Here is a 19639-nt window from a genome sequence, read left to right as displayed (position 1 = left end):
TAACTTGCATGACAGTCTTGGATCCATTACTGGAAGTGAAGAAGAATATTCCCTTTTATTTGAAGATAGCCCTGATGAGTCAGTAAATGCTGAAACACAATTTGGAGAAGTCAGTCATGATCAATTTCCTCTGGAAAATGAAGACACCCTTTACACTGGTTCACGACTAACCCAAGCTCAGAGTTTTTTACTTATACTTTCATTTGTTTTGAGACACAGACTAACAGGCATGGCTCTGTCTGATCTCCTAGATTTGATCAATATTCAGTGTCCAGAAAACACACAGTTAACCTCAAAGCATTTGTTCTTCAAAGAGCTTAAGCCGGTAGAAGGTCACATACAATGTCACATATATTGTCCAAACTGTGAGTATTACATCGGTGACCAGGATAGTTAAGGACAATGTGTTGTATGCAACACAACATGGAATAAAAACGCCTCGCTAAAGAATGGAAACTTCTTTATATATTTACCAATCCAAAAACAGTTGGAACATCTTCTTCAAAGGGAAGATATTGCACATTGTCTTAAGTCAAGAGATGGCACATGCAATTCTGAAATTTATGAAGATATTGGAAGTGGTAAAATTTACCATAATCTGAACAAAATTGGAGGCCCGCTTGACTGTACTCATGGGTACTCCTTAACGTTTAACTGTGATGGGGTGCCTGTATTCAAATCATCACTCTATGGTATTTGGCCATTATATGGTATTGTAAACGAGCTTCCTTACCCTGTGCGCAAAGAAAATGTTCTACTTTTTGGCTTGTGATTTGGTGATAAAAAGCCAAATGTTCATTCATTTTTAAAGCCATTCACTTTAGAGCAGTGATACTCACTATTTTTTTCACAAGAGCCACATTGGCAGAGCAAAGTCAAGAGGACAGCCGACAACATATCAAGTCACCTACACAGCTGAGCATTTGCACATATAAACTTTTGCATCCCAAAAAAATAAACAACACAGTCAATACATTTTCAAGTAAGATTATGAAGTTACCTTAATAATGCGATGAGCGGAAGCTGGCATGCATGTCCTTCACTTTCTTGATGTTGTATTTGTAGTTGGTTGTTGCGATAACCGTGAGGCATTCTAGATGAGCATGAGTCAGTCTGTTTCTCTGTGTGCGCTTGATGGTGTTCATGGTTGAAAAAGTTGACTCACAGGTGTATGTGCTCACAAAGAAAGACATCACTTTCTGTAAAAGTGGTTTTAGAGTGGGAAATTCTGCTTGAGAAACCAAGCTCCAGAAGTGGCCAACACCTGCTCTGAGTTCAACTTGGAGAATGTCATTTGTTTGAAGCTCAATTATTTCACTCTCCGGAGCAGCACGATTATCAGGGCAGAGCTGTGTGATGGTTGGAGTGAGAGAGGATACATCAACATGGATGGGATTTTCAATAAAATTGAAAATCTCCTTGTGTTCAGTCATATCTTTGAATCTGGATTCAAACTCACCCTTCAGCTCCTCCAAAACTTCAACAAATCCTCTGTGGCTGAAGTGCTGTTGCAGAGATGGGTCACTTGTGATTGTTGCTCTGAGTTTTGGGAAGTGGATGAGTTCTCTGTCAGGTATCCACAGAGCAGTTATTTTGGTTTGGAATGCTCTGACCTCCTTCAGCATGTCACCTGGAAGCTTGTCTCTTCCTTGGAGCTGCATGTTGAGTGTGAAGAAAAAAAAAATAGTGAAAAAGAATAATAATCTCTGAATAGTTATTTTAATCTTTTTATATAGTAAATGTAAAAGGATGAATGTGGTCTTTAAATAAATCAAAATATAAAACTGTTATTTGTGTAATACAGATTATTTTGTCTTCACTGTCTTTTATTTACAAGGTAGTAGCAATGCCCGGTCCTTGTATATGCTATGGTTGTTTATTTGGAAACTAGAAAATGTAAGAAAAATAAATCATAATTCTTATATATATATATATATATATATATATATATATATATATATATATATATATATATATAATATATACATATATATGTGTGTGTGTGTGTGTGTGTGTGTGTGTGTAGAATATATATGAATAAATGGCACTTTATACATATCCATATATTTTGCCATGTATATATGACACAATATATATGCATATATGGTATTATATATTTATCTATATAAGGCACTATATAGATATCCCTATATTGTACCATTTATATCCGTATATGGCACAATATAAATATAAATATATGGTACTATATATATTGATATATGGCACAATATATATGTCCATATCGGTGTGCAACTACGCAAAAACAATGTCGAACTCCGTAATTTTCTCTGGCCCGCTGCCCAATTTAGCGAGTGACGACATGTTTAGCCGCATGCGTTCATTCCATCGCTGGATGTCTAGGTGGTGCTTAGATAACAACGTGGCTTACATACACAATTGGAGCTCCTTCTGGGGAAAGCCTGGTCTGATTCGGAGAACTGGCATTCATCCTACTTTGAATGGTGCATCTCTCTTGTCTAGGAACATAGGCCAATTTATTAGCCATACTAATCCCTGACAAGCAACCAGAGTTCAGACCAGCAGGCAGAGCTGCAGTTTAACACGCCCCTCTGCTGGTTCCTTCGTGTTGTCACCCACCCAGCCTATAGAAACTGTGTCTGCCCTGAGGCTGTATAAGCCTGCACCCAAATCTGGAGGAGTAATTTATAGCAACTTAGTTAAAATTAAAACCACTGCTCTCGCAAATCAACCCAATACAACTATTAAATGTGGTTTGCTTAATATTCGATCTCTCGCATCCAAGTCTCTCCTACTGAACGATTTAATTACTAATTATCAGATTGTGTATTAGCACTCACTGAAACCTGGGTGCAGCAAGATGAGTATGTTAGTTTAAATGAATCTTCCCCTCCTGGTTACATTAACTACCATGTACCTCACACCACTGGCAGAGGAGGAGGAGTAGCTGCAATTTATCAGTCAAATTTGCTGCTTAACCCACGACCTAACAGTTCATATAACTCATTTGAGAGCCTTATTGTCAGCTTTTCCCACCTAGACTGGAAAGCAGAGAAACCACTCTTACTTGCTGTGGTGTACCGTCCTCCTGCACCTTATTCTGAGTTCTTAGAAGAATTCCCTGACTTTCTGTCTAACTTGGCATTGAACTCAGACAAAGTCATTATAGTGGGTGACTTTAACATCCATGTGGACGTCAATAATGATTCTCTGGCCACTGCGTTTAAGTCGCTTCTTGATTCTGTTGGCTTCTGTCAGAGGGTAAACAAACCCACTCACACTTTTAATCACATCCTTGATTTAGTACTCACTTATGGAATAGAAGCTGACCGCATCATAGTTCTTCCTCAGAACCCCATCTTGTCTGATCACTCCTTAATTACATTTGAATTTACTTTAACAAATTATATCCTACCTGGGAAAAAGTCCCGCTTCAGTAGATGTCTATCTGACACTGCTGTTTCTAGATTTAAGGAGCTTATTCCAGCAGAGCTTGCTGCCACACCTTGTAGTAATATAATGGGCAGTTATGCTGATTTCACCCCCTCGCAGGTAGACTATCTTGTGGACAGCACTGCAGCAGCACTCCTTGGGACACTTGATGCCGTAGCTCCCCTGAAGAAGAAGGTTATCAACCAGAAAAGAATAGTTCCCTGGTACAGCCCAGAGCTGTGTGCCTTAAAACAGAAGACCAGACAACTGGAAAGGAAGACACATTCCAGCACGAGGAAGACCGTCAAGCCTGGAAGGATAGTTTATTAATATATAAAAAAGAACTCCATAATGCTAGAAGCGCTCACTACTCATCCCTGACAGAAAAGAATAAGAACAACCCCAGGTTCCTCTTCAGCACCGTGGGCAGGCTCACCAAGAACCATAGTGCTGTTGAGCCATGCATCCCCCCAACTCTCTGCAGTAATGACTTCCTTTCTTTCTTTACTGAAAAGATTGTGAATATTAGAATGAAGATTGCCAGTAATGGAGGACAGACTACAGTCCCCATAGAAGCACCTCCCAGACTTGGTGCATACTTGGACAGCTTCTCCCCCATCGACCTGTCAGAATTAACTTCTGCAGTCGGTTCCTCCAAGTCAGCCACTTGTCTGCTGGATCCCATCCCGACAAGCCTCCTTAAGGATGCCTTCCCTCTAGTCAACACTTCTATATTAAATCAAATTAATCTTTCCTTAGTCACAGGTTATGTGCCACAGGCCTTTAAGGTGGCTGTCATCAACCCTTTACTTAAAAAACCTTCTCTTGACCCAGATGTGTTAGCCAACTATAGGCCAATATCCAACCTCCCCTACATCTCCAAGATCCTTGAGAAGGTTGTCCTGGAGCAGCTACATGAACATCTGCACAGCAACGAGCTCTTTGAAGCCTTCCAATCTGGATTCAGGGAACACCATAGCACTGAAACAGCACTTGTCAGAGTCTCTAATGATCTTCTTATAGCTTCAGACAGAGGTCTTGTCTCTGTGCTTGTCCTTTTGGACCTCAGTGCTGCATTTGACACCATCGACCACAGCATCCTGCTACAGAGACTAGACCATGACATTGGGATTAAAGGAACTGCCCTAAAATGGTTTAAGTCCTACTTATCTGACAGGTTTCAGTTTGTTCATGTTAATAATGACTATTCAGAGTACAGCAGAGTTACATATGGTGTACCACAGGGTTCAGTTTTAGGACCGATTCTCTTCACTCTTTACATGCTCTCATTTAGTGACATAATCTGGAAGCACTCGATCAACTTCCACTGTTATGCCGATGACACACAACTTTACTTGTCGATGGAGCCAGACGACACAAGCCAGCTTACTCATCTGCAAGACTGCCTGAAAGACATTAAATCCTGGATGTCCTCTAACTTCTTAATGCTCAATTCAGATAAAACTGAGGTAATCATTTTTGGACCTAAACACCTCAGGGACACACTCTTGAATCGGATCTCTACTCTAGATGGCATCACCCTAACTCCGAGTACAACTGCAAGGAAACTTGGGGTCATTTTTGACCAGGACCTTTCCTTCAGCTCCCACATAAAGCATGTGACTAGGACCGCCTTCTTCCATCTGCGAAGTATCGCTAAGATTAGGAATATCCTTTCCCAGAGTGATGCTGAAAAACTGGTGCATGCATTTATCACTTCTCGGCTGGACTACTGCAACTCTCTCTTGTCAGGATGTCCTAAATACTCTCTAAAGAGTCTCCAGCTGGTCCAGAACGCTGCAGCGAGGGTTTTGATGGGAGTTAAGAAGAGAGAACACATCTCTCCCACTTTAGCTTCGCTCCACTGGCTTCCTGTAGGATCTAGAATCGACTTCAAAGTCCTTCTGCTAACTTATAAGGCTCTCAATGATAAAGCTCCATCCTATTTGAAAGAGCTCATTAGTCCCTACTGTCCGACCAGCAACAATTCTGCAATTTAATTTAGCAGACGCTTTTGTCCAAAGCGACGTACAACACAAGCAAGAATTCAGACTTAATTAAGGAAAAACCCATAGGAAGCGCAAAAGTGCTTCAGATGTGAGATGCCCCTGAAAGGTACTCCACCATGTTCGTACCAGGCTGAGTGGGAAAAAAAACACAAAACAAAATGAAGTTATCACAACAGGCTAGGTTAGGTTTTCAGCTGACCAAGAGAAATTGAGGGGTTCCATTGCTCTGTTCCACTGCCATTTGTCTGCCTGTCTCAATCCACCTCTGTCAATACAGATCTCCTTTCTTACCCTAATCATTTATGAATTCAATATTTCTAAGCCATTGCAACTCATTTTTATTCTTATTTACACTATATAGTAGGGATGCAACAGTACAGGCAACCAACAAGCTCCACTGGACTCCTCAAGCCTCCCCACATGTCAAATTAAAAACTCATCAAACCCATCACTGACGAGTTAGACAAACAGCCAAAACTCGTCAATCTCATCACTTGGCAGTCAGTGAGTTAATATGAGGATGAGAAAGAACCAAGGATTTGTTAACCTTTCCACCCCTACCTTGAGCTCACTGGCTTGATATCAATCAATGCTGCTCGGCTGCTCCAAGCTTCTGGGGCAGAACACAGAGGCTCGCGGGAGGTCAGTAGTACTGTGACCATGAGCTGGCCAATCAGCACTCTTTGACGTCCTCAATACTTCTCAGATTTTACTGTATTAAACTGGTTAAACAGAGAGCAATCATGCATCACACAGATATATATATATATATATATAACTAGGATGTTGTATTTAGGCCAAAGTGTTAATTGTACTGTCACTTTAAGAGTGTGAGGTCATCCCCATGCTTCTCTCAGTCCACGCCAGACTTGCTGAGAGGAGGTAATGTATTGTTTTGCTCGTAACTTTTGAACATTTATTTCAGTTTTTGGACAATGAAAACTTCGTTTTATACATGTAAAATGTTAGTCTCAAGGTTGGGAGCATGCAGTTAATGTGTCGTTCGAATATAAACTTTGTAAATAGACTTTTTGCTAGTTTTGTTGTAGACATGTTTCCACATGTTACAGGGTATCTCTGTGTGTGTATCTGCTAACAGGAGCTTGAGACCTGTGTACTGTGTGGGGGAGACTGCATGTTACAGAGCCTTATTTTGTCTTTTTGCTGATTTGTACAGGTATGTGCACTATGTTCATTATAATTCATTTGATAAAGTGTTTACACTGGTTGCATTAAGCATGTAAAACAAATTCATGTTATCAAACAGAGAGAATATATATATTTTATTTCGTTCATTTTCACAGTTTTATTTTAAAGTATTTTTTCTGTTAATACAAGAATTGTATGAGTATGTATTATGTATGTGCAGTCCGCGCCAGACTTGCTGAGAGGAGGAGCTTGAAACCTGTGTACTGTGTGGAGGAGACTGCATGTTACAGAGCCTTATTTTGTCTTTTTGCTGATTAGGACAGACAAATCCACCATCCTGCCTTCATTAAAAGAGCAACCAGTAGCTAGTCGTGGTCCGGGTCGTTCCTTCATCCAGCACAACATAGAACACAACGCAGAACATACAACGGTTAAGGGATGTGCATTCAGCAAGACAATAGACTGTTGAAGACAATGCACGCCAGTTACACAAGGAACTTAACAACTACAGACAATGAAATATTCTTGACGTCATGTCCATACACATAGGTGTGTGTGATGTTGTACATGACGATGTGAGTGTATTGGGTGCGAGTGTGTGTGCGTGTATGTGTGTGTGATTGAGGTTAAGCGAGGAATTTTGTGACAGAGACTTCAGTTACAAGGTAGCATCTCTTAATAAAAAAGTCCAGGTTTCATCTATGGATGTTGATAGATTCCTACTCTTGTACTTAATTTAACAGTGACACAGAACCCTTCAATCACATGAACATTCTAATTGATGCTGGAATGTTTAAGCACCCATGCATCCCAAGAAAGAGGGTGCATCTTCACATTGTAACAAATCCAACTTTTTTAAATAGTTGCGTCACAGCGCACAAGGAGTTCAATAGGACTGAAAGAAATGTAAATGCCACCAGCAACACACATTCAGATGGTGCTGCACACAGAAAGACACACCACAATGAGATTTATATTATGCTCAACTGCAACCTCTCACAAACCCCAGTGAATTTCCCCCTTTTGTTCATAGTTCATACAAAACAATCTAACAGTCTAAACAGTCAGTTCGCTTGTTGTATATTTGCTACTTGTTTGGATGGACAGCTAGTTGTTTATCGTCCCTTACATATAACCCAGTGCTGTTCAGCAGGAAAATTCTGCCTTGAATGTGAAGATTGTGCTTTGCATTGGCTCACCCTGTACTTTGCATGGTTTAATGACACTCTAGAGTAGACATGATCTATCTCTTTCTTCTGTAATAGATTGGCATTACAACTGCAAATAATGCTTTACTGAACTACAATTAAAATTATGCTTTTAAACCTAAATTTAAAAAGCTATTATCCAGCTTCTAATCATGCTCATCAGCCCATAGTATGCACATATTACGGAATCTCTGCTCAATTAAGCTTTCATCTAAATAATTATGCTGTTTCATCTTCAGTTAGAAAAATGTAAGTTCAATTTAGCAGTAGTTTAACTAAGGGGGGGTGACCTTGCCCAACAATGTTAAATAGACCAGCACCAATGTTTTATTTAGGTCTCTAAGAGGGAAGACTGGCTGTTAAAAGTCCACCATTTTCCCATTTCTCTCTGTCATTGATGCCTGACAGGTTGTAATTTTCATTCTCTCACTTCAGCAGAGCCTACTGAGCTGAAGATTATGGAGATGATGGGTTAGATTTAAACCCCTTTTATACCATTTTAAATCTCAATAATATCAGAGCATAAATAGAATAAATAAAAAAACTATGCCTTTAATGAAAGGAGTTTGTTGAGGATTGGGTCCTCTAATGCTGATTATTTAGCTTAATTGACCACTGCAAGGCTTCAATCAGAAAGCACACCAGACATCAGAGGAGTCTATGACTTTACTGTATCACGTTCTTGTACAATGCAGTTTGTCAGTGACTGCTGTACCACTGTAACAATATGTCCATTGAAGAACATTTAGGCCGGAAGCGAAACTACAATTAACTATCTTAAAAATAAAACACCTACTTCAAAATAAAAGCATGGTGAAATAACATTTCAAACGTGCACAATTCTGAACAGCCGTCCCCACATTTGCCTTGTAAATGTGTAAGACTGGGCATTCTTCAAGTGTCTTTGGTGTCATCCTGGAGTACAGGAAGTTCAATAAGTCTAGCAACTGGTCTAATGTAGACTTTGTCCCTGACTTTAATCTCTGCTGTTCTGATACATCCATCTGGGCTAGCAATAGCTTTGACGACTCTCCCAATGGGCAACTGAGCTCTTGGAAGTGATGGGTCAATGATTAGCACAACAGAGTCTACAGTGATGTTTTCTGATGACCTTTGCCACTTTTGCCGCATCTTGAGATTTGGTAAGTAGTTCTTTGTGAACTGAAGCCAAAACTGGTCCACTAGTCTGACAGTGTTGCCATCTACGCCGTCCCATACCTGCTGGAGTACAGACCACCTGAGGCAGAGCCCCTTCAGAAGGATGTTTGGAGTGATGAAGTCCAGGTCAGCTGCATTGGCTGACACATGCCCCAGTGGCTTTGAGTTTAAGATCCCTTCTACTTCCACCAAAGCTGTGTACAGAACATCTTCTGAGACGGATTGGCTGCCTAATGCAGCTCAGAGGCCAGATTTGATGGAACGTACTTCTCTCTCCCATGCTCCCCCGTAGTGGGGAGACCTTGAAGTCAATCTGGTATTCTGTCAGTTGCTCTTTCAGTTGTGGTTCCATGGCTGCGAAAACCTCCCTGAGTTCTTGCTTAACTCTGTGGAAGTTGGTACCACTGTCCGATAGTATCTCCTTTGGTCGACCTTGTCTGGCAATGAAACAACAAAGAGCAAGGAGGAAGGCATCCACATCAATGGAGTTCAGGAGCTCTATATGTATCGCTCGAGTACTGAGGCACTTGAATATCGCACCCCAGCGCTTCTCAGTCCTCCTACCTATCTTCACTGAGGCTATCTGGAACTGAGGCTTTGGGACTGCTGGACCCAGCCTGCTGACCCGATACTGGTGAGCGTGTTACGTCATTTCCTGCCTGTAATACTATCGCTGTGTTGTTCGACTTTCTCAATCCTCCCTCAGGTGTACTGCTAACTTAATCGCTTTAAGCACCACTGTATACGACGTTTTGGTGTAATACATAGGTTTCTGTCACTTAACTCCTTAGCAGGACCTTGCTCTGAAATTCCTCGTTCTATTTGTTATATTTGCCACAGGTCCGCTAGCTCACCTTAGCACACTAGCTATGGCCGCTCTCTCTCTTTCCGCCTCTCCCCCCACCTCTCCCTCCCTCTCCTGCTCCATGTGCCAGATGTTTAGCTACTCCTCTGCCTCCTTTAGTGATAATGGTACGTGTAAAAAGTGTAGTTTGTTTGTAGTCCTGGAGGCGAGGCTTAGTGAGTTAGAAACTCGGCTCCGCACCATGGAAGCTAGCGGTAGTCCTTTACCTTCAGGAGCTGCTCAGTCCACCTTAGTGGGTGCGGAGCTGCATTCTGGGAGCACTCCGCTCCCAGAATGCAGGTCTTTTAGTGACTCCCAGTATCAATACAAACAGACTGGGAGGTAGAGCTTTTAGTTACCGGGCTCCTTTACTGTGGAACCAGCTCTCTCCATGGGTCAGAGAGGCAGACACTTTAACTACGTTTAAGTCCAGGCTTAAGACCTTCCTCTATGACAGAGCCTTCAGTTAGGACTGGTTCAGGTAGCTCTGAACCATTGATAGCTATGCTGCTATAGGCTTAGACTGCTGGGGGACACATCAGGTTACATTGAGCCCTTCCCTCCTCTCCTCTCCTCTCCCCCTCTCTCCTCCTCTCCTCCCTGCACATTTTACTTGTTGCACTTTGTAGTTTGGCCTTGGTGTCTCGCAGTCTCTCTGTGTTTCCACAGATCCACCAGAGCCCCAACCGCCGCCTGCATCGCCCCCCCCCCCCCTTATTCCCTACTGTTACACCGGCCTGCGCTCCCCTTCCATGAACAAGTCTGCCATCCAGTCCCCCATCAAGCTGGCTTGCTCTCCCTGCCTCCCCTACCAGAAGCTTCCTTCTTCAGCTGTTATTAACATTTCCGTGTTTCCCACATTTTGTATTGTAAACTGTTTTCTTGTCTGTAACAACATCTACTGCACGTCTTGCCGTCCTGGGTGAGGGATCCCTCCTCTGTTGCTCACCCTGAGGTTTCTCAGATTTTTCCCTGTTAAAAGGGTTTTCTATGGAGTTTTTCCTCAGTCGATGTGAGGGTCTAAGGGCAGAGGATGTTGTTATGATGCCATGTGAAGCCCTTTGAGACAAACTGTTTGTGAAAACGGGCTATACAAATAAAATTGCCTTGCCTTGCCTTGCCTTCACCAGGTAAGGCCCAAAACTGTCAACACCAGTTGAGTAGAAGGGTGGACACAGAAGTCTGAGGCGTTACGGGGATATGCCATCTGTGGCACCTTTGACTGAGCTCTCCAGTGTTGACAGGTGGAGCAGTTGAGTTGGTGGTGTCGGACTGCCTGTCGTCCCCGCAAGATCCAATACTCTTCTCCGCAGTTCAGCAGAGACCCGTTCTATGCCTGGGTGCAGGAGACATTCATCCATATCTTTGATGAGAAGTTTTACCACTGGATGCCTTGGATCGACCACAATTGGGTGAGTTTCTCTGACGCTTGGGTTCAATCTTCGCAGTCTCCCTGCCACATGGATGAGGTCTTTTGCAGCATCCCACACTGGAGCAAGGCTGAGCAGACCACTGTGATTTGACACAGGTTTCTGGGCTTTAAGAGTGGCGACATCTTCTCAACAGCAAAACCTCTGCATCTCGGTTACTAATGACCTGGTTATGTGCTGGATCTGTTGCTGGCGGCCCATGAGCTTGTCGCGTAGTGTCCAACAGTTCCTTCCATTAGCTGTACAGGGATGTTATTGTTGGGTTCCACAGCTGTGAAGCAGCAGAAGGTGATACCTTTCAATTCAGATGAGCCCACTGCTGGATTCTTTGGCCAGTGTTCTGCACTCTGTTTAAGGAGTGGGGGTCCTTGGCTCCAACAACCAGGTCCTGCTAGTTCCAGAAATGATTTTCCTCTGGTTATATCGTCTACCGAATTGTTTGGACCGTCAATGTATCGCCAAGCTTGTCGGTCAGTGAGTTCTTGGAGCTCTGACACATGGGTTCTGACGAACACCTTATATCGTCAGGAGTTGGATTGAAGCCACTCCAATACTGTGGTGGAGTCAGACCACAGCACAGTTTGTCGAATGGGAAGTGTCACCTCATTCTCTATGAGCTTGGACTGCTGAGCTCGAGCTAGTGCTGCGCAGAGTTCCAGACGGGGTATGGACTGTTGCCGCTTGGGAGCAACCCTGGACCTAGCCATAACGAAGGATGTGTGGATGGTGTCTCCTTCATCGACAGCAAGGTAAGCCACTGCTCGGTATGCTCACTCCGAAGCATCACAAAAGATATGGAGATCATACTTTGCATCTGCACATTCAGCAGGAAGTGACGAGTAGCAGCGGGGAAGGGATACCATGTTAAGATGTTTCAGCTCATTTTCCCATGTTTCTCAGAGTGTAGGAGGTAGGTCAGGATCATCCCAGCCCCTTTTTTGGGACCAAAGCTGCTGGATCAACACTTAAGCGCAGGTTGTGAATGGCATCATGAACCACAGATGGTCATATTTACTGGCTAGCACTTGATAGGCCATCCTCATCGTCAGCAATTGAGTGCTCGATGATCTGATACTGACAGCTGAGGGTGCCAGCAGCACAGTTCCATCTCAGGCCTAAGATGGGTTCAAGTGGGTCTGTACAGCTATGGCTCAGCCACTGCTCTGTAGCTGAAGACCTGGCTTCAGGGGGAGATGGGATACCACCATTGGTTGATTACTGGCCCACTGCCAAAGGTCAAATTCTCCTTCTGCCAATAAGGTGCGGAGTTGGTCTACTCTTTGCTTGGCTGCAGATATGGTGGGAAAGCTTTCAAGGCAGTTGTCGACATAGAAGCTCTGCTGTACCGACTGTAGCACTTCAGGATGGCTGTCTAGGTGGATGTGAGCATGCTGCTGTAAAGCGAAGAGAGCGCAACATGGACTGCTGGTTGTGCCAAATGGTAGCACTTGCCATTTGTACACATCTGGTGGGTCTTTACAGCGCAGGTCTCTCCAGATGAACCGGAGGAGTGATCTGTCTTCGGGTAGCTAGCAGATTTGGAGAAACATGGCATAAATGTCACCACTCACTGCAATCTGGTGTTGCCTAAACCAGGAAAGGACACCTACCAGTGATGGACCCGGCGTAGGCCTAGGTAAGAGTTGCTCCTTCAGGGAGACATTTTGGTGCAGGAATGAACAATTGAAGACCAGGCGTGGTTTGTTGTTGTGGCACACAAGATGATGGGGAAGATACCATGGTTCTGCTGACTGTTCCACCTCCTTAGGTTGAAGCCTCTTGACGTACTCAGTGCTGATGAGTTTGTAGATCACAGTAGAGTACATTGCTGCTTTCTCTGCCCTCAGATGAGCCATGACTGAATGAGTGGAGCTGTTGAGCTTGGGTGCACCTTGTTTCCTCTGGAGGGGGGTTGCATAGCTTCCATTCACTATGTCTTTGTTTCCAAGAGGCTCATGGCATCCTGGTCCTCACGAGACTGGACGACCATTTTCTCATTTCGGAAAGGTAAGACATTAAGTTGCCATAACCTGTCAACTTTCCGGTATAGGAGATCATCTGGGCTGGCAAATGAGGTGAAAAGACACTGGGTCACTGATGTTTGCTCTGACACACACCTCTCTGCTCCTTGTAGGGCCCATCTTAGGGCAGTGTGGATGGCTATGGGTCCACCATTGGATCCTCTGCGCATTGGCTCGGTAGCTGTGATGAGGTGCACATGATCTTAGCCAAGCAACGCAAGTGGCCGTACATTGTTGAATGACTTCGGCGGTATTCTGCGCAAGTGGGAATGTCGGATTTGAAGCATCTGTACGGGGTAGGTTTGCTCCACTAGATCTAGAACTGCTGCTGTAAATGCTCCTTGCACTTTGAACCGTTCATGTGGGTTGCCTCTGGGGGAGATCTCGAAGTTGAACTTTAACCCGTGGAGGTGTGTGACGTGTCCTTACAGTGCGTAGGGCGAAGGTCTCAGAGTCACCATTCAACCGGAGCTGCTGGACAGCTGTTGGTAAGATCATAGTCCGTTGTGCTCCATCATTTAATACAGTGAAAATCTCCATTGAATTCGAATTGTTATGCAGCAGGACAGGAACCACTTTCAGGAGCACTTTGCTGGAAGTTATGCTTGGTGTCAAGTATAATCAGCTCTCTGATGTTCTTGACTGTAGGTCGGTGGAACAGCACTGAGCAACGTTGTGGAGCACTTGGAGATGGACTTGGAGTCACTGCAAGGTTTCTTGAGGTTGCAAGACTCAGGTGCGTGGCACGTGCCCACTCCCAGCAGCGTTTTCCATCTGTGATCCACCAGTCCAGCTCTGTAGTTGATTTCTCACCAATGCAAGGGCAGGGGCTGATGTAATGTTCTTTGCTGTTGCAGAAGAGGCAGTAAACTTTAAATGGCTTCTTGCCACCAGCTGAGGTGAGTTTGCTTGTAGTGTTCGATTGAATGGGCTCTGCACCATGGTACACTGCAAAGCTTTGACCTTTCCCCTTAAATGGGATTTTCTCTCTCCCATTACTAGCAGGTTTCTCAAATTGATATCGCTGTACTAGTCTGTTTGACAGGCATTGTTGCTGAGCTGTACCTTGAAGCCAACCATCCAAGTCTTGTAGGTTGTAGGGGTTGAGGCTTGTGGTGTTGAGCTTTCCTTGCAGCTGGAGATATTCAATGAACCCATCTCTGTGATATTTAGGCAGTTTATTGAGAATTCGATCGACGTGGGAGCAGCAATTGAGTTCCATCCCCTGATGCCCTTCCAAGGACAGCAGCATACGCACTTGGAGGTAGACTCTGAGAGCAAAGCTTTGGAAGGTGCATGCATCTCCCGACTTCACATCAGAGGTAGTGAGGATAGCTGCTGTTTTGCTCTGTGCTAGCTGATGTGGTTGACCGTACTGAAGCTGTAATGCATGCATGGTCGCTGCGTATGGGAATGGATCATGCCTGCAGGACTGGCTGATCATCTGTGCTTCAGGGCAGTGTTTTTTTTGGCAGGCATTTTAGATTTAGTTTTAGTCATAGTCTTTTGGACTAAATGCTTCTTAGTTTTACTCACATTTTAGTCATTTCTATCCTTGATAGTTTTAGTCTAGTTTTACTTGACGAAAACTCAAAAAGGTTTTAGTCAAATATCAAAGATACCTATAAATAAAAGATATGTGTACTTAACAGGCCAATACAGGTATTAGAATTAAGCACACTGAAACTGATCTCACTTTCAAAGGTGAGTTTTTCCCCTCTTTTTCTTTCTCTACCTTTTACTTTTATTATTTTGTTGCAGATGCAGACAACACACTGGCACACAATATGAGTATTGTATCACAATAAAATATGATTAAACAAAAAATAAAAGCACACTTGACTTCCATATAAATGACCATATGTCCCCACATATTGGCTTTAGCTGCTATTATTGGTTAAAGCATCCACGTGTTGCTTACGATAGGGAACAGCAACAGGTCTGAAGACTGCCGTGTTTCCCAGTCCCACAAACATGGGTCAAAGCATTTCACTTGCCATCCATCCACAAATGGACAGGGGTTTTATTCATAAAATGCTAAATTAAAAGAAGGGCTGGTTTAAATGAGCCAACATTAGCGGGGCCCCTGGCAGCCCCATTCATTCTAGCTTTAGCATGTAGCACTAGGAAGTGGTCTCTGCACCACGGGGCACAATGCATCAATCAATCAACAACACGTTGGTATAATGGTTTATCTAACCAAAAGATACAAAGTTATAATATGTGTGAGCGTGTGTGTGTGTGTGTGTGAGCGTGTGTGAGTGACGGAGAGTGAGTGTGTGTGTGTGTATATAAAAGAGAGGGTGGGGAGGGCAGGGGGGAGCCTTGTTGCCTAGCAACCAGTTAGCATCGCAGCAGGGCTAGCAGCTGAGGCTAGCTAGCCACTAGTTAACACCGTGGAGGTATAAAATGTGGAGCAGTTAATTACTAAGCCGAGCACTTAGCTAAAGAGAGAGAGAGAGATAGAGAGGAAAGGAAAGGACATAAGTAAACCCAAAAATATGAGTTAACACACTTGTGCAGGATCGTGCAGAATTAATAACATGTAACACCTTCTTGAAATGTTACGGTTATTAATAACTAACATTAATAGATACCATATAATGCTATGTAATAGTATTTGCTAATAACAGGACTTTCGTCACATAAACAGTACATTCACAGACATTATACAAACACAACTAAGCTATTTCTCTGCCCAGAAAATGCCTAGTTAGAGGAATCCTTACTTGACCCAGTGGAGCAGTAAGGGATTCGATCTCCGTTGATCCAGAGCGCGGGTCGGCTTGGTTCGGAGGGCAGCAGAGCAGCGGCGGGGCAGCCTGCAAGGATCTGCTGGAGTTTACTGGTAGAAGCTGGAACGAGCTTTCTTTCACCAGGGACCAGTTCACCCGGATTGCGTAGCTCAGTGGTGTCTTCTTATTTGACTGGGTGCACAGGGGGGAGATGTCAGCTGGTGGAGTTCTCGGCATCGCTGTACTGCTGCCAGGCCAAGGTGCGAAGAGGTCAGGAGAGAGCACCGAAGAGCACCCAAAGACTAGCACCAAAAAAGAACCAAAGAGATCAAACCTTTCTTGTGCTGTACTTTTATGTGGTGAGGCCGATGATGTCACTTCCTGTGGGATGGTACTGGCTCTCAGCCAATAGCAGTTCGGCACGGGAACTTCCAGTCTGGGGGGGAGTCAGTGGCCAGAGATGACTCCCTTTTTATGACCCTTTGTCTTAAGAGGATGTGGTAACTCAAATGCAGGCTCCAGAAAGGGGTGTTAGGCCTCAAAGGCGGAAAGTCCTTTCTTCAGATTGATTAGTTGTCAAATCTCTGAATTAATCTCTGTTTGAGTTGGCACAACAACATGGTGTTTGTAGTTTTCAGTCAGTTCAGGATGGGGCTCAAGCAGGTTAGTCAAAGCTAACTTGGGGTTAGCAAATTCCCTTTCACTATCTGAAGTGAAATCTGGAATTCTGGGTTTGGGCACACCATATACAGAGCGTGGTGTCAGACTAAAGTCATGTGGAACTGTAGTCTGGCTTGTTGGAAACTGTGACTGAACAGGTGGGGAATTAGTCACTACTGGGGCAGATGGCAGTGAGTGAGGTGGCACTACAGGCAATAGCATAGGTGTACAGCACAAGTGGTGAGTATGGAAGAAGAACCACAAATGTCTCCACAGGTCACGCTGAATGACATCAGCCGATGTCAAAAGGGGACCTCACCACAGGAAAAGACAACATGGAAACAGAGAGGAGGACTTGAAACTGAGGGGCTCTGGCGAGGGCCTGATGGACAGCTAATACTGCCCCCTGGAATCAGAGAGCGGTCACTAGAAGAAGCACGTGGAATTGGTCATGTGAGAGCGGCTCAGATGAGTCAAAATCTAAAAGAGTGGTGGCATCCGTTTTTATCAGACATAATAAAGAATTGGGTAAAAAGCTGTTCCATGTGTTCCCTGTAAAACTCTAAGCCAACCATTAAACCCGAGACAGGTATGTTTCCGCTGGAGACCAGGCCAGGCAGGGAGATTGTGATAGACTACACGGACATGGGGACGACGGTCAGAGGGTACAGGTATGTGTTGATGTGTGTGGATGTGTTTTCAGGATGGCCAGAGGCGTGGCCAACAAAGAAGGAGGATAGCAAGTCAGTGGTGAAGTTTTTGATTAATCAATACATTCCTCAGCATGGGTTCCCACAGAAAATTAGATCAGATAATGGGACACATTTCAAAAACCAACATCTACAACAGGTGGAGGCAATGTTGGGGTTGAAGCACTTGTTTGGCACCGTGTATCACCCTCAATCACAAGGTAAGGTGGAAAGAATGAACCAAACCATCAAACAAAGATTGGCTAAAATCTGTGCACAGACAAATTTAAATTGGTTGGATGCTCTACCGTTGGCTCTAATGGCAGTTCGATGCTCTGTTGATCAGGGAACAGGTTTCACCCCATTTGAACTCTCCACAGGAAGGCACTTCCCAGGACCAGGAGCAGGCCTGCCACCAGTGGAGCTGGAATTGGAAAGAGGGCAAAAAGCATATTTTACTGAGCTCCAAGCTCTCATTTCAGATTTCTCCAAACAGGTCCAGGACAAAAGACAGGCGAAGATCAAGGGCATCGTCCCCACTGCTGACTGGGTCCTGCTGAAGGTCATGAAGCGGAAGTGGTCTGAACCCAGGTGGACCGGTCCATTCCTGGTGACTGAGAAGACGTCCCACGCGGTGCGGTTTAGAGGGAAAGGAGACTCTTGGTACCATTGGAGCCAGTGCACGGCAGCAGAGGAACCAGGCAGATTGGTCCAGGAGATCCACACAGACCTTCAAGGACGGTGCACTGTCTCGGCTGAGTCAGAATCAAACCCTGACCTCAACAAAGGGGCAAAATAATCCCCGGTCAGTGGCAAGGTCATAGGGTAGTCGACCCCTGTGACTGAAGAAAGAAGAGCCCATAAATGATGGACAAATTGATTCTGCTCATCATCCTCTGTCTGGTCGTATGTTTTACTTTTCTTGCCGCTACGCTCAATTTAGCCCTCACAGGCAGCACAGTGTTTTAACTGCTTCAAGCTGAATCAAGTGTATTAAAAGTTTCTTTGCATTCCTCCTCTAATTGACGAGCCAGAAGATCCTGAGGAGGAAACTTGATTTTCAATGGTACCAATTAGAGTGATCTCCTAAAGGAGATCAAAAGGGGGAATTGTGAGAAAATGAGCTTTTGATCATGTTCTGTTCATACTGTAGTTGTCATATATGCTATCTACTGTATGTGTGTGCCTTTAAAAGAGAGTTGACAACACAGCTATGAAGTAGGTTTTTCAGAGGAGTCACATGCAGTGATCTTACTGTTATTATTACCCATGTCCAGGTTACACAGTAAAGTACTACTACTGGTATATGCCCTTTTGTGTGGACAATGAATCACTTAACATGGTGTCAGAAGCTCTTGACGGACAAATCACTTCAGATAGATAGACAGGTTTAATTCTCCAGATACTTTCACGTTTAATCGCCCAAATGAATGGGGAGACTGGAAGCAGCATTTCCTATGGTACTGTCTGCACTGTAAAAAGTCCTTCACGAGCCTTGTTGTTAGGGCTTAATTTTGTAAACTGGATTCCTTCTTGTAAATTAAGTTTCCTTTTTTCTGTTTCTATTTAAGTTTTAAATAAATAAAAAAACACTTTATTCTTCTGACTTAATTGTTTAGTTGTTTAAGCTTTCATTTAATATTACAAAATTGATTCAGCAGAACTTCACCATGAATTACTTTCACAAAAATCAGTTTTATGGCTTATCTGCGAAGTAATCTGATGCAGCAATGGACTCGTCTGGGCATCTTGACCAGTTTCTCCGTCTGAGTCCATCTCTTTGAGATGCAGCAGACAACTTTGAATGTTCATGTCCTTATACGACACATGTAAGTAAAAATTCACGTTATTTTAATGTACCCTGTTGTCCAAATGTGAAAAATCTTCTTGTACCATTAGGTTAAAAACCTGGCCAAACATGAGGTCTTATCAAGCTAGCTTGATTCTCCAGCAGCTCCTGAGTAAAGTAATTTTTCTAAAGATAAGTGCTTGTCGTGTGTTTTTTTTTTTGGTTACAAATGGAGTTTAACCAGCTGCTTACCTTACTGGTCCAAGATTATCGATAAAAAGAGCATAATGAGGTCGGCGTCATGCCTCGTGAGCATTAAAAAGTTAAATATAGGACTACTGAAGGTGTTTGAGATAATGGTGTAACTGGAACTATGCCTTTTGCAGTTTTTTTCTGCTATATTTATATGTTTCTTGCTCTCAGCACTTGATTGAAACTATTGTCTATGCTGGGGCAATTTGAAAATTACATTTGACCCCTGACAACAGTTGTGGAGTTTCCCAATATGCAGGCTGCAGCGTGGTGGCTCATTCTTG

At 43.7% G+C, this 19639-nt stretch overlaps 2 long non-coding RNA genes across 3 annotated transcripts; one reads left to right on the top strand and one right to left on the bottom strand.

The window, feature by feature from the left end:
- Nucleotides 1-1043: 1043 nt before the first annotated feature.
- Nucleotides 1044-3248, bottom strand: LOC147250428 (uncharacterized). The gene is made up of 3 exons (XR_015119326.1): nt 3047-3248; nt 1460-1655; nt 1044-1349 (listed from the first exon to the last, which is right to left on the bottom strand). It is a non-coding gene; the product is annotated as an uncharacterized LOC147250428 (long non-coding RNA).
- A 3270-nt stretch (nt 3249-6518) lies between these two features.
- Nucleotides 6519-19276, top strand: LOC147250427 (uncharacterized). Of its 2 annotated transcripts, XR_015119368.1 has the most exons (6): nt 6519-6597; nt 6888-13216; nt 13344-13526; nt 13662-13718; nt 13879-13966; nt 14088-19276. It is a non-coding gene; the product is annotated as an uncharacterized LOC147250427 (long non-coding RNA). The 2 variants fall into 2 exon arrangements; XR_015119367.1 differs by lacking the exon at nt 6519-6597 and having other exon boundaries at nt 6617-13216.
- The last annotated feature ends 363 nt before the right edge of the window (nt 19277-19639 follow it).

The sequence above is a fragment of the Aulostomus chinensis genome, chromosome 14 (assembly GCF_037954235.1).
Source record: "Aulostomus chinensis isolate RoL2024-O1b breed Wild chromosome 14, RoL_Achi_v1.0, whole genome shotgun sequence".
NCBI lineage: Eukaryota > Metazoa > Chordata > Actinopteri > Syngnathiformes > Aulostomidae > Aulostomus > Aulostomus chinensis.
The sequence above is the reverse complement of the archived record's forward strand: the minus strand, read 5'-3'. Positions and strand labels throughout refer to the sequence as shown.